This window comes from Cetorhinus maximus, chromosome 8 (assembly GCF_964194155.1).
Source record: "Cetorhinus maximus chromosome 8, sCetMax3.hap1.1, whole genome shotgun sequence".
Taxonomy (NCBI): Eukaryota; Metazoa; Chordata; class Chondrichthyes; order Lamniformes; family Cetorhinidae; genus Cetorhinus; species Cetorhinus maximus.
The window spans coordinates 141,945,040-141,957,110 of record NC_135886.1 but is presented as its reverse complement, the minus strand read 5'-3'; positions in this window follow the sequence as shown (position 1 = coordinate 141,957,110).

The following is a 12,071-nucleotide window of genomic DNA, read 5'->3' as shown; positions in this document are numbered from 1 at the left end:
TGGACAACCCCTTGTAGGCCCGGTAAATCTGACAAAATTTGCTGGGTGGCCTCTGCAGATGGCAAGGCTCTGCCTGCCACTGGTATTTAACCAATGGCAGCAGGACGAGGCTTTAAGTGGCCTATAAGTAGCCATTTAAAGTGTCATTAGCCTGTGGGTGGGCAGGTTGCCCACAAGCCTTCCTACCCTGGGCCTGGTTGCTGAGAGGCAGGAGGGTGACAGGATCGCCTCCCACACGATCGCACACCACCCAACCTCACGCTTTTGAATACGCCAGAGGGAGTGGTGGGAGGGGGTGGGAGTGGTGGGAGGGGGTGGGAGTGGGGATGGTGGCGGCCATTAAGTTCTGTCCACTCTTTCTGGTGCTCTGAACCTTGTATTTCCCAGCAGAGAGAACAATTACAACTGCCCCCAGGGTGAGTAAAACTCATCCCAAAAATAATCTCCTTGAATTCCCACCATTCTCAACCCTTAGCACAAAATCTGGATTGAAAGACACCAACCCGCCCATCCCCATCCTCGGCACCCCATCCACCGCCCACCCCCCTCCACGGCACCCCATCCACCGCCCACCCCCCCTCCACGGCACCCCATTCACCGCCCACCCCCCTCCACGGCACCCCATCCACCGCCCACCCCCCTCCACGGCACCCCATCCACCGCCCACTCCCCTCCACGGCACCCCATCCACCGCCCACCCCCCTCCACGGCACCCCATCCACCGCCCACCCCCCTCCACGGCACCCCATTCACCACCCACCCCCCTCCACGGCACCCCATCCACCGCCCACCCCCCTCCACGGCACCCCATCCACCGCCCACCCCCCTCCACGGCACCCCATCCACCGCCCACCCCCCTCCACGGCACCCCATCCACCGCCCACCCCCCTCCACAGCACCCCATTCACCACCCCTCCCCCACCCCGCTCCACACCACCCCATTCACCACCCACTCTCTACAGCACCCCATTCACCACCCACCAAACCCCCACCCCCCTCTACAGCACCCCATTCACCACCCCTCCCCCACCCCGCTCCACACCACCCCATTTACCACCCACCAACCTCCCAACGCCACCCCATTCACCACCCCTCCCCCCACAATCCACACCACCACATTCATCACTCCTCCCCCAACCCACTCCACACCACCCTTTTCACCATCACCACCCCAGCTAACCAGACAACTGGCCTCCAAGAATCAAATATTTCCCACTGAGCAGAAATTCCAAAGCCCTGGAGTATAAAAAATGTTCCTCCACATTCAACAGAAAATTGGCCCTGGGAATATGAGAGACTTTCTAATGGAAGAAATCACAGGAAGGAAACATCACTCAACACAATCACCCCAATAAACTTATCAACTGCTTCCATTTACTCAGCCCATTTCCCCCCTGCCATCTACGTTCCCTGTTCCTAGTCACCACTTTCAGACCCCACCACCCCTCTCTCTGTCTATCTTCCCTGTCCTGCTCCCATTTAATCCTTTCTGCACCTTCACTCCTTCCCCTCCTCACCCGAGTCCAATTACCCCTTCACCTTCTCCACCTGCTTCATCTAGGTACAGTCACTAACTTACTTATAATTATTTCTTAACACAGTTGCATTTAAACGTTGAAAATAAAATGCAAATGAATCAACAGAAGTGATTATACATTCTGAAACAGGTTAGCAAAAACAACAACCTTGTGATCGATGTTTACCTGTTTTTGCTTTCTCTTTCGGCTTTTTTACTTCAACCAATTCTGCATGGACATAGGAAAGATACCTTGGTTAAAATCATCTGCTGTTATAATAATTTGTACAAATTACAAATGTTGGGCTGTTTCTCTTCTCTGCTCCCTTTGATTCAGCAGCCCAGGGGGAATTGTGACTATAACACCCATGGCAGGGAGTGAGGGCTGCACCCAGAATCCTTGGAGACACAACAAACCTCTTCTCCACATCCCTGCAGGCTTCACCAACTTAAGCAACTCCTCCAAACTCCCAGCACTTCCACCAACCCAAACAGAGCCTGCAGAAATTAATCAGCAGCCAACCTGCAAATTGTTGATTGCTTTAAATAACACTGGTGGGTGTATGTGGGGGATCCTTCTTGTGCTGAACTTGTGATCAGCTGTGTGTGGTTGAGAGAGGCCAATAGCTAGAATGCGAGTTGAAAATGGTAGTCCTTCCATCAAATTAGTGTCACACGCAGACTAACATCATAATCTGTCTACGATGCCTGCTTCCACCCCACACTCCTAACACCGGTGTTCATGCCCTCACCAAAATGGCATCTGGGGTATGTAGTATAAGGGTGTTTGGCATGGCAAGGGTTAATGTGGGACTGGAGAACAGTACCGCCCACAAGTATGATGTAGAGAGTCACATAACAGTAGATAGGAGACAGAGTTGTATGGAGAGATTGCTGAAAAAAGACATTTTGTCAAAGCTTTTCGTCTTGCACTCATCAGGACAATCACAAGAATACCAATGTTAGGGGAAGCAACAGCTTTATACTGTATGAGAAGAGAGTGCTGATTGGTTGGGAAGTGGACTTTGATTGGTAGATTAGTTGGTGTGATCAATAAACACTGCTGTTCTACCTTACAAGCCTCTGAACCACTTTGTGAGACCTGCTGAACAAACCCTTACAACAGGGCGCACTGTGCCGGCCATTCATGCCTGAAATGGGCAGCAAAGTGACACTCATTGCGACAAAGCCAGGGCACTACAGTGCCCAATTTTGCAGCAACGGAGTTTTGAGATAACAATGAAGTCTTTTGAGTATCTTTGGCGGAAGATCAATGTAATTCTAAATTCCTCAGACCAGAATTGATGTGCATCAACTTCCAAAACCTTGGAGGGGTTTTGATATGGATGATGGAGGTCTCACCCAGTGGTTGGAGAGCCAATGGAAGCTCTGTGTAACTTTTCTCCATGAGGCCTGATGCTACCACATTCTAGTCAGTCATTGACCTGGGCAGCACCGGGTCTCCCATCTGATTAAACATCAGTAGGGTGCAAATCCTGCCCTCCAGAACTGACAGCTAACCAGAGCGGTGGCCACTGCTAGTATTAAAGGGGGGCCTTGACTGGGGATCACCGCTGGATTCCTGGAGAGAGGTGAGTGAGGGCAGAATGGGATGTGGGGAGGGGATCGCCAATGAGTGTGGCTGGAGTTTTTTTTGTTCGTTCATGGGATGTGGGTGGCGCTGGCTAGGCCAGCATTTATTACCCATCCCTAATTGCCCTTGAGAAGGTGGTGGTGAGCTGCCTTCTTGAACCACTGCAGTCCATGTGGTATAGGTACACTCATAGTGCGGTGAGGGAGGGAGTTCCAGGATTTTGGTCCAGCGACTGTTAAGGAACATATATTTCCAAGACAGGATGTGTGTGATTTGGAGGGGAACTTCCAGGTGGTGGTGTTTCCATGTATCTGCTGCTCTTGTCCTTCTAGATGGCAGTGGTCATGGGTTTGGAAGGTGCTGTCTGAGGAACCTTGGTGAATTCCTGCAGTGCATCTTGTAGATGGTACACACTGCTGCCACTGTGCGTTGGTGGTCGAGGGAGTGAATGTTTGTGGATGTGGTGCCAATCAAGCGGCTGCTTTGTCCTGGATGGTGTTGAGCTTCTTGAGTGTTGTTGGAACTGCACTCATCCAGGCAAGTGGGGGGGCATTCCATCACACTCCTAACTTGTGCCTGTAGATGGTGGACAGGCTTTGGCGGGGGGGGGGGGGGGGTTTCAGGGGGCGAGTTACTCATTGCAGGATTCTAGTCTTTGACCTGCTCTTGTAGCCACAGTATTTCTATGGCTAGACCAGTTTTTGGTCAATGGTAAACCCCAGGATGTTGATAGCGGGGAATTCAGTGAAGATAATGCCATTGAACATCAAGGGGAGGTAGTTGTTTACTCTCTTGTTGGAGATGGTCATTGCCAGGCACTTGTGTGGCATGAATGTGGGTTGGAAGGCTCAGGGCAGTAGCTTCCTGTGGGCTCCACCACCTTCCTGATGCTGGGTCCATCAATGGGGCAAAGAGTGCCCATGAATGAGGGACACACCTGGTATGCCGCTGGCAAACCTGGCCAGGTTAGAAGGGCAGACTCCCCGGATGGCAAGTTACCTGCCTGCCATTGGTAATTGTTCTGACACAGCAGTTGGTAAAGGCTGAGTTGTTTAAATCCCAGAGGGAAACTTGAGCAACTGTCAGAACCTATATTTTCAATTGGTATGTTTGAGATGCAGCTCTGAATTCAGGAATAAGACCACCGAGCCTCCAGAGGTTTTTTATATAAAATTAAATTAAACATTTATTAATTTAACAACAGATTAAACACATACACATGTCTACAAATTACTACCATAATAACTGTTAAACAAATCCCCAAATTAGTCACTCCCAGGTAAATCTCCAAAAAGGCAACAGTAATCAATAGACTTTAAACAGACACCAGGCAAAGCACATTTGACCTTATGAGTTCAAAATGAGGTTCCTTGCAATTTGGTTCCTTTGCAGACAGTTGTACAGGCTGGTTAGATCTCAAATGCCTCTGCCTTACAGACACAAACTCCTTTCTGTTTATACGTAGCTTCCCCTTTGAATGTAAATTTTCCATTGTATCACCAGGCTGTTAAGGTTACATATCCTAACAATAATATCCTTTCATTCCACTAATTTTATTAGCAATATACACACATTGCTTGGCGTCTTCTAACTAGGTGCAACATTTTACTCCCACTCTTGAATGCTTTCTTCAACAAATGCAAATTTACACTTTACCTTCTATCCTGCTTACTGTTTAGCCAATTATCATCTCAAACTACTATGCATCAAAGCACCCAGACTAGCTGCCTTTAATCCAATTAAGACACACACTGTCAAACACATAGACACAGACCTGACTACAATTCCATTTAAAAAATAATTTCCAATAACATTATAGACATTAATATCGCTTCATGAGAGTAATCAACTGGCCGCTCAAGGGCCTCAATTGACCTCTGGGTGTGAAGGCTGCCTGAAAATTGTCCCAACACAGCCATGATTGGAGGAAGGGTGGATCTCCAACCAGCATGATCACCTGGCACCAAACGCCCACCCCCCCCAGCTTTCGAACTTGCCCAGGAGGGAGCAGATTACATTAATTTCTGCCCATCATTTCTGATACTTAGCAGATTGTAGTTCCCACCATAGAAAGAGATTCCAATTCCCTCCAGCCCAGAAAAACACATCCCAAAATAATCTCAGAACACCTCCACCCTCGGCATAAAGTCTGAACTGAAAAGAAACCCCCCATGCCCACTCCACGCTGCCCCATTTGCCACCTTCAGCTAATCAGGCAATTGGCCCCCAGGAATCAAACCTTCCCCTGCCTCCTCATCGAGCAAGAATTCCAAAGCCCTGGGCCAGGAATTTTCCCTTGCCGGGCGAGCTTGGCGGGGGCGGGCGGGAGCCAATTAAGGCCCGCCCGGCGTGAAATGCGTGCTTCAGCGCTCAGTGCTGCCTCTGTAGAAGGGGGGGGAAGGAGGCCGAGTGCGCAACTTCACGCATGTGTGCAGGTGCGTGCTGGAAAAGCTCCGAGGCACATAGCTACCTCAGGGAGATGAAGTGTTTAAGAATTAAAAATAAACAATTTTGAATTGTTAAAAAAACATGTCCCCTCATGTGACTCTGTCACATGTTCTTAGGGACATGTTCTTAACGAAATGTTAACATTTATATTTTATTTTTAATTGCTGCTGGAAACCTCATCCCACCCGTGGATGAGATTTCCTAAAAAGTGCAAAGGCCGCTTTGCCTTTTCGCCTGCCCGCCATTCATAAGGTTGGATGGTCAGCGAAGAATAACATTTAATTAAATCTTTAATGGCCTTAGTAGACCTTACAATTGTCGGCGGGCGTGTTGCCGATATCTGCGCACGCCCGCCAACCGAAACATCGCACGAGCGCACAATGACATCAGGACGCTCACCCAACGTTATTGTGCATCATTTTACGCTCGAGCGGGTCGGGCATGCGCCCGCCTGCTCAGCGAAAAATCCTGCCCCTGGAGTGGGGAAACGTTCCTCATCACCACCTCCCCAGGAAACTGGCCCCTCAGAATATGAGACACGATTTCTCACAGGGGAGAAAATCACAGAGTGAATCATCACTTAACAAAATCACCCTGAGTTTTTTCTGCCAATCCCATTTAGCCACACCATTCCCCCCTTGCCAGCTATCTTTCCTGCTCCTAATGATCACACCCATACTGCAGGACTCCTCTCTCTGTCCATCTTCCCTGTCCTCCCCATTCCTTCCATTTCTCGCCTGTGCTCCTCCCATTTAAACCTTTCTGTCCCCTTACCCCTTACCCTCATCACCAGGGCCCAACCCTCCCTTCACTTTCTCATCCTGCTTCATCTGGGTACAGCACAGTCCCTGCAGCTCTGCAACTTACTTTTAATTATTCCTTAATGCAGTTGCATTTAAACATTGAAAATAAAACGCAAATGAATCCACAGAAGTCATTATAGATTCCAAATCAGCAGGTTAGCAAAACCAACAATGTCGCCCTAGACCTTTACCTGGAATTAATCTTTTTCCTGGATATTTTATTTCAATCAAAGCTGCATGGACACAAGAAAAATATATTGGTTACTGCCTGGTGTTGTTAAGTTTTCTACTTTAAGTTTTCCAACTTGTTCCGAGTTGACTTGTCTCGCTGTCAATTCGCTTGTCAAGTTTGAGCCTGAATTCCTTACCCATCCCCTCATCACTTGGGCTCAATTAACCCTTCGCCTTCTCATCCTGCTGCATCTGGGTACAACACAATCGCTGCAGCTCTGCAACTTACTTTTAATTATTTCTTAACGCAGTTGCATTTAAACATTGAAAATAAAACGCAAAAGAATCGACAGAAGTCATTATACATTCCAAATCAGCAGATTAGCAAAACCAACAATATTGTCCTAGATGTTTACTAGGCATTCCTTTTTTTGCTGGCTTTTTTATCTCAACCAATTCTGCATGGACATAAGAAAAATATCTTGGTTAAGAAAATCATCTGCTCTAATAATATGGGGAGGTGTGATGTAGTGGTATTGTCACTGGACTAGTAATCCAGAAACCCAGGGTAATGTTCTGGGGACCAGAGGTTTAATCCCACCACAGCAGATGGTGGAAGTAAAAGTCTGAGATGACCATGGTCGATTGTCATAAAAACCCATCTGGTTGACTAATGTCCTTTAAGGGAAGGAAGTCTACCAACATGTAACTCCAGATCCACAGCATTGTGGTTAACTGTTAAATGCCCTCTGAAGCCACTCAGTTCTCAAGGGCAATTCAGGATGGGAAATAAATACTGGCCTAGCCAGCGATGCCCACCATCCCATGAATGAATAAAAAAAAGTTATTTTTTCTATCTTTCTCACCCTGTAGGATTTGGTTCTTGCTCTAATACAGGTGAGGATCTGGTTAGTGGGTGAGTTCTATTCTATCCCTAAGGTTTAAAATAATACACAAATTGGTGGTAAAGTTAATATATAAAAAAGCAACACAAATAAATGATTAATATAATTAAATAATTATTTAAAACACATTAAGGATGGGAGTACAGATGATGTGTCAAGGCTGCAGCATGTGGGAGCTCCTGGATAACATTGTGATCCAGGGTAAACACGTCTGCAGTAAGTGTTTGCAGCTTGAGGAACTTCGCCTCAGAGTCATTGAGTTGGAGGCTGAGCTGCAGACACTGTGACACATCAGGGAGGGGGAAAGTTACCTGGATGCTTGATACCAGGAGGCAGTCACACCTCTTAGGATAGGGTCTTCTGATTTGATCAGTGGTCAGGGACAGGAGGGTGCAACTGCAAGTGAGGCAGGTAAGGGGATGAAGAGGGCAGGAGTGCAGGAGTATCAGCCTCTTCAATTGTCCAATAGGTTTGAGGTTCTCTCAGTTTGTTTGGTTGAGAGTGGGGGATAAGCAAACTGACCATGGTGCAGTGGTACAGATAGGCATTCAAGTTGGGGAGCAAACAGGAATGTAGTGGTAGGAGGAGACAGTATAGTGAGGGGGATCGACATTATTCTCTGTAGCAAAGAATGAGAGTCCAAATGTTGCCAGGGTTCGGGACATCTGCTCAGGGCTGGAGAGGAACTAGCGGTGGGGGGAGGAGGATCCAGTTGTCATGGTCCATGTAGGTACCAGTGACATAGGTAGAACTAGGAAGGAGGTTTTGTGTGGAGTGTATGAGGAGCTAGGCACTAAATTGAAAAGCAGAAACTCAAAGATTATAATCCCTGGATTATTACCTGAGCAGCGTGCAAATTGGCATAGGGTACATAAAATTAGAGAGATGAATATGTGGCTCAAAGGCTGGTGTGGGAGAAGTGGGCTCCAACTTGTGGGGCACTGGCACCAGAACTGGGGGAAGTGGGGGCTGTACCTTTGGGATGGTCTACACCTGAACTGGGCTGGGACCAGTTTTCTTGCAAACCGCATAACTAGGGAAGTAGAGAGGGTTTTAAACTAAATAGTGGGGACAAGGGACCAAATGTGGAAAGATAAAAACAAAAAGCTAAAAGCTACTGCGGATGCTGGAAATCCAAAACAAAAACAGAATTACCTGGAAAAACTCAGCAGGTCTGGCAGCATCGGTGGAGAAGAAATCAGTTAACGTTTCGAGCCTTCATGGCCCTTCGGCAGAACTGATGTGGTATATCAAAGAGTAGAGACAAGGTAAGAGAGGAAAATAGAAATATGGGAAATGAGGGTCGAAGAATGACAGGAAGGGGCAGAGAGAAAAAACCTAAGGATGCACCAAGAATCAAGACTAGATGTCACAAAGAGAACAAAAAGACTAAAGTAAAGGCTCTGTATCGGAATGTGCGTAGCATTCATAACAAAGTAAATTAATTGATAGCATAGCAAACAAATATGATCTGCTAGCCATTACGGAGACCTGGCTGCAAGATGACAAGGATTGGGTCCTGAATATTGAGGGGTATATGACTTTCAAGAAGGATAGGAAGCTAGGTAAAGGTGGAGGGGTAGCACTGTTAATCAAGGATGGCATTTGTGCAATAGTTAGAGATGCCCTTGGTTCAGGAGATCAGGATGTAGAATCGGTTTGGGTTGAGAGAGGAATAATAGGGGAAATAAGTCACTAGTAAGAGTGGTCTACAGGCCGCCTAACAGTAACCACAATGTATGACAAAGTATACAAAAAGAAATATTGGGTGCTTGTGATAAAGGGATGGCCATAATCATGGGTGACTTCAATCTACATATAAACTGGAAAAATCAGATTGGCAGTATTAGCCTGCATGAGGAGTTCATAGGACGCTTTCAAGATAGTTTCTTAGAGAAGCATGTTCTGGAACCAACCAGAGAGCAGATTATATTAGACTTGGTATTGTGTAATGTGCCGGGATTAATTGGTGGCCTCAGAGTGAAGGCACACCACAATATGATTGAATTTTACATCCAGTTTGAAAGGGAGAAGTGTGAGTCTAAGACTAGTGTTTTAAACTTAAATAAGGGCAACCATGTGGGCATGAAAGCTGAGCTGGCTGAAGTGAACTGGGATACTAGGCTAGGGGATGGATCAATAGAGAAGCAGTAGCAGACATTTAAGGGGATGTTTCCGAATACTCAGAATAAGTATATTCCTACTATAAGGAACAACTCTAAGGGGAGGACACACCATCCGTGGTTAACTAAAGAAGTTAGGGAAAGCATTAAACTTAAGGAGAAGCATATAACTGCACAAAGATGAGTGGCAGGTCAGATGATTGGACAGAATATAAAGAACAGCAGAGAATGACTAAAAGGTTAATCAGGAGAAATAAATTAGAGTATGAAAGGAAGCTAGCTAGAAATGTCAAAACGAATAGCAAGAGTTCTACTGGTATTTAAACAGGAAAAGAGTAAGCAAAGTGAGTGTTGGTCCTCTAGAGTGTGAGAATAGGGTGTTATAGTAGATAATAAGGAAATGGCGGATGAAACGAATAAATATTTTGCTTCTGTCTTCACTATAGAGGATGCAAAAAACATTCCAGTAATAGCTACAAATCAGGAGGTGGAGAGGTGAGAGGGACTTGGTGAAATTACAATCACGAGAGAAGCAGTACTGAGCAAACTGATGGAGCTGCGGGCTGACAAGTCTCCGGGTCCAGATGGAATTCACCCTAGGGTCTTAAAAGAGGTGGCTAACGAGGTAGTGGATGTGTTGGTGTTAATTTTCCAAAATTCCCTAGATTCTGGAAAGGTTCCATCAGACTGCAAAGTAGCAAATATACCCCCTCTATTCAAGAAGGGAGGGAGGCAGAAAATAGGAAACTATAGGCTAGTTAGCTTTACATCTGTCATAGGGAAGGTGTTAGAGTCAATAATTAAAGAGGTTCTAGCAGGGCACTTAGAAAAGCTCAAGGTAATCGGAAAGAGTCAGCACGGTTTTATGAAAGGGAAATCATGTTTAACCAATTTATTAGAGCTCTTTGAAAAAGTAACGTATGCATTGGATAGAGGGGATCCTGCAGATGCACTGTACTTGGATTTCCAGAAAGCATTTGATATGGTGCCACATCAAAGGTATTGCGGAAAATAAAAGCTCAGTGCGGGGAAGTAACATATCAGCATGGATAGAAGATTGACTGGCTGGCTGAAAACAGTATGCATAAAAGGGGCTTTTTCTGGTTGGCAGGATGTGATGAATGGAGTCCTGCAAGGGACTGTGCTGGGGCCTCAACTTTTTACAATTTACATCAATGACTTAGATCAGGGAGTGAAGGCATGGTAGCTAAATTTGCAGATGACACAAAGATGGGTAGGAAAGTATGTTGTGAAGAAGACATGAGGAGGTTGCAGACGGATATAGATAGGTTGAGTGAGTGGGCAAAGATCTGGCAAATGGAGTTTAATGTGGGAAAATGTGAAGTTGTTCACTTTGGCAGAAATAATTAAAAATCAGAGTATTACTTAAATGGAGAATGACTGCAGAATACCGAGGTGCAGAGGGATTTAGTGTTCTAGTACATAAGTCACAAAAAGTTGGTATACATGTATAACAATTAATTAAGAAGGCTAATGGAATGCTATCCTTTACTGTGAGAGGGATTGAACATAAAAGTAAGGATGTTATGCTTCAGTTATACAAGTTATTGGTGAGACCGCATCTCGTGTGCAGTTTTGCTTTACTTATTTAAGGGAGGATGTAAATGCATTGGAGGCGGTTCAGAGGAGGTTTACTAGATTGATACCTGGAATGAGCAGATTGTCTTATGAGGAAAGGTTGGACTGACTGGGCTTGTTTCCACTGGAGTTTAGAACAGTGAGTGGTGATTTGATTGAAATACATAAGATCCTGAACGACCTTGACAAGATGGACGTGGAAAGGATGTTTCCTCTTGTGGGTGAGTCCAGAACTAGGGGGCACTGTTTTAAAATTAAGGGCTGCCATTTTAGGACAGAGATGAGGAGAATTTTTTTCTCTCAGTGGATTGTGCGACTTTGGAACTCTCTGCCTCAGAAGGTGGTGGAGGTGGGGGTCATTGAGTATTTTTAAGGCAGAGGTAGATAGATTCTTGTTAGGCAAGGGTATCAAAGATTATCGGGGGTAGATGGGAATGTGGAATTCAAAACACAAGTACATCAGCCATGATCTTATTGAATGACGGAGCAGGCTCAAGGGGCCTACTCCTGCTCCTATGTTTGTATGTTTATGAATTATAAATGTTGGCCTGGATGTTACCAGTCCCCTGGGATGGGCTGGGAGGTTGGGAGTGTCAGGTGCCATGCTGTAAAATGATGAGGAAAGACATGGGGTGGACAGCCATTTTGCGTTGGCAGGAGACACAGTATACTTTCAATTATTTCTCAACACTGCTGCATTTAAGCAATTAAAATGTAAAGCAAATAGATGAAAAGCAGTCATTATATATTCTGAAGCAGCAGGTTAGTAAAATCAAAGGAGTTGAACTGACTGTTTACCTGGTTCTGCTGCATGTGTTGGCTTTTGTATCTCAAGTAATTCTGCAGGGATGTAAGAATAATAGGAATGGTTATTATAACAACAGATGGTTTTGTTAATTCTCTAACGAGTTA